The sequence below is a fragment of the Azolla caroliniana genome, unplaced genomic scaffold, assembly GCF_043228905.1.
Source record: "Azolla caroliniana isolate FFs.n. ecotype wild unplaced genomic scaffold, voAzoCaro1.0.p SCAF_6, whole genome shotgun sequence".
Classification (NCBI taxonomy): domain Eukaryota; kingdom Viridiplantae; phylum Streptophyta; class Polypodiopsida; order Salviniales; family Salviniaceae; genus Azolla; species Azolla caroliniana.
In genome coordinates this window covers 8569194-8572783 of record NW_028230441.1, presented here as the reverse complement: position 1 = coordinate 8572783, position 3590 = coordinate 8569194, and positions in this window count along the sequence as shown.

The window sequence follows — 3590 nt, the reverse complement described above, 5'->3', positions numbered from 1 at the left end:
TTTTGCAATGAGCTTTCCATTTTTCTCTATAAAGCATCCACTTTGCTTAAACTTAATCTGCATTCCTTACTCTACTATTTGTCAAACAAAAATCAGATTTTTTGCAAGGTTTGGAACATGCATCACATTTAGCATATACTTTGTTTTTCCTTTTTCTTCCCACAATGGGATATCTCCAACATGCTCTATTTGGTGAGTAGTATTATCACTTGTCTGTACATAACCAGGAATCTCTGGTTCTCTTAGACTTTCAAACCAATTTTTATGTCCTGTCATATGATTAGATGCCCAGAATCTACATACCACATAAACTCTTCATTACATCTCTATGAACATTCAGCCATTGTTTTTGTTTCATGTTGCACCATAAATGCACCATCTTTATCACAGTCTTCACTGGTTGAGGCATAATTATTTTGTTGTCTCTTCCCTCTTTTTTCATCATTTTTCTTTTTATAACATTCAGCCTGTGTATGGCCTGGTTTTCCACAATACCAGCAGCCATCATCATTCAAATAGGTTTGCTTACCTCTTCCTCAATTACTCCCCCTGCCTCTGATGTTGTTTCTTCCACTTGTAACCTGTTGTCCTCTTCCTTGATAACTAATATTGTTGGTTCTCGCTAAACCAAATCTTCCATGGCCTCTTCCTCGGCCTCTTCTAGCACTATTGTAGAGGGCTTGCCCCTCATTCTCTGAGTTTCCTTTGTTTACATCATCCATTTGATTTCTTTCTTCTACTACAAGCATTGAAACCAGATCTGGAAAACTTGGGATACTATCCCTTGTGAGAATAGATGTTTTGAAACTCTTGTATTGAGGTCCTAAGCTCCTTAAGCATATTTCCACCTTATCATCATCTTCTATCTTCACATTAATAGAAGCAAGTGATTCACATATGCTCTTTATTTTCAGAGCATACTCATTTACTGACATCTTACCTTTTTCCAAGGTATTTAGCTCAGTCTTCAACTGAAGCTTTCTTGCCTTTGTATTCACTGCAAACAGTTTTACTAAACTGTCCCAAGCTTCTTTTGGAAGCATAGCATCTTGTATGTGTCCAAGCATCGAATCTAAGATGCTAACTAACAACCAATGCAATACCTTTCTTGCCCCTTGGTTCCATTCCTTAAATGCTTTAATCTGTGCAGCAGATGCATTTTCGTCAGGGATCTCTGGAGCCTCTTCTAGGTCTCCTTCAATATAATCCCGATATCCTTTCCCCATAAGGAAGTTTGTCATTCTGAATTTCCACTCCAGGAAATTGTTTTTATCCAGTTTTTCTGTAACTATTTGGCTTGCATTCTCTGCAGCCATTTTCTCTTTCAATTAGAGTTAACTTCACAGACAACTCTCTCTGATTCAGATCAGCAACCAGAAACAAACTTCTTAGATCTTTGTATTGTTCTAATCTTCTTTACGAGCAACTCTGCTCTGATACCATGTTACGAATGTGCTACGGCTCTTTTGTGTGCACAGCGGATCGTGATGTGGTAGATCATTCAGTGCTCAAGACAGAAAGGGGAAGGGGAAGGAGACTTACCTCTGCACAATCCAAAAAGCTTCTACTTCATTACATGTAGAGCTCAACTCGCTCTCGTCAGTTTTCTGTTTTCTGTTCTTACAACTCTCGACACTACTCTCACTCTCCTACTTTTCTACTTTTCTACACTTTTTTTACCTAAGTACATAAGTGACTTATATATGCAGCTAATGAGCTGCCAGTAGCTAATTAGTTGTCTGTAGCTAAGTAGTTGTTTCACCTTTATGTCCACTAGTAGCTAATTAGCTAATAGCTACTATAGCTTATTTCTCAATAAGCATCACATACCTTTGTTGAGCTTGCTTCTCAACACCCCCCACATCCAAGCATCTGCCTCTTCCGCTTCGCAGGTATGCACCACTCTCGCCACCATTAATCACTCCACCCACAAGTCCATCTTGGTATACTCTAGTAGTGGTATCTCTTCCATTAGTGTCGCCTTAGTTCACCAATTAGGCCTACCGACATTCGTTGCTCCCTCCATCCAAGTCCTTTTTTGGCGATCACCAACATCTATACCACTCTCACACGCAACCCCATTGCATTGTCACCTTAGGCAGTCTCACTTTCTCACACCACTTTTATGTCTTGCCCCACCAACTCTTCCCCCTCACCTTAGGTTGAGATTGGTTCCTCAAGCATCACGATATAATTGATTTCCCCGCCAACCAACTTCTTGTCCCACGAGCTCCGCCGATCCCCCCCCCTACACAATAGCCCCCATGTCCCCTACCTTAGTTAAGTCTAGGTGGCCCATAGTCCACAAGAGAGATTTATCTCCATCCGCCAATTGTTAGCTCGTTTTCCGTCACTAGCCCTCCAACCCACACATGCTCCTACTGTTTCTTTCCTGATACAACACGCCATTTGTACTGGGGACGCCACTCCCATCCACATGGCTACCCGCCAACGTTCCCCCCTCGACCACGATCCCATCGATGTTTTCATCACGGACATGCTCGCCAAAGGTATTATTGATCCTTCCACTAGCAATTGGGTTTTAGAACCCCACCTCGTCAAGAAGGAAAAATTATGGCACCTTCCTCATTTGCATCAACTTCAATCCTCTCAATAAAGTGACGATCCATGACCTCTACCCTCTCCCTTGAGTGGACGACCTTTTGGATCAAGTCAATGGCTCCCATTATTTCACCTCCCTCGACTTAGCCTCGGGATATTATTTGATCCCTCTAAAGCCTTCTGACGCCCACAAAACCACATTCCTCCGCAAGCTATTCCAGTTCACCCGTATGCTAAACCCAATTCACCCGCATGTCGTTCGGTTTGTCTGATGCTGGCATCACATTCCAACGCATAGCCAACCCCATCTTCGCCACCATCATAAGCAAAGGCGTCCTCCTCATTTATCTCGACAACATCCTTATCTACACTACCACTTAGGAGGACCATCTACAAACTCTCATTGAAGTCCTCGCTCATATAACTAAGCATAACTTGTAGCTCCAATACAAGAAGTGTCGATAGGGAAGCACCAACCTCTGTTTTCTCGGCTTCATCATCTCTTGCGATGGAATCCACATGGACCCTGCAAAGGTAGATGCCATCATTGACTATCCCCGCCCCACCTCAAAAAAAACATTGCAATGGTTTTTGGGCATGATCACCTAAATTTTCCTTCGATTCATCTCAAACCTCGGCTTTGTCACTTTTCCCCTCCGCCAACTCTTGAAGAAAGATGTGTCATTCGTTTGGGATCCTGCTTGCGAAGAGAGCGTTAGTCGCCTCAAAACAATGGTTGAGAGTGACTATCAACCCTTGCTTTCTCTTATCCATTGACCTCACACCCCAGGCCGTTTGTTGCAATGGACGTTGGCACTCCAAGATTATCAACTTACGCTCTCCTATCAGAAAGGTGTAACCAATTTGGTCGCTCATAGTCTCTCTCGTGTCAACTTCCAAGTTGTCCAATTTCTCCCCAAGCCATCCAGTCTTCCGTCGCCGCTACCACAACTCGCTACACTTCGGCAACATGACCCACCCCACTATTCAAGAGATAGCCCATTAGTTGCGCTCCCTCCAACCATTTC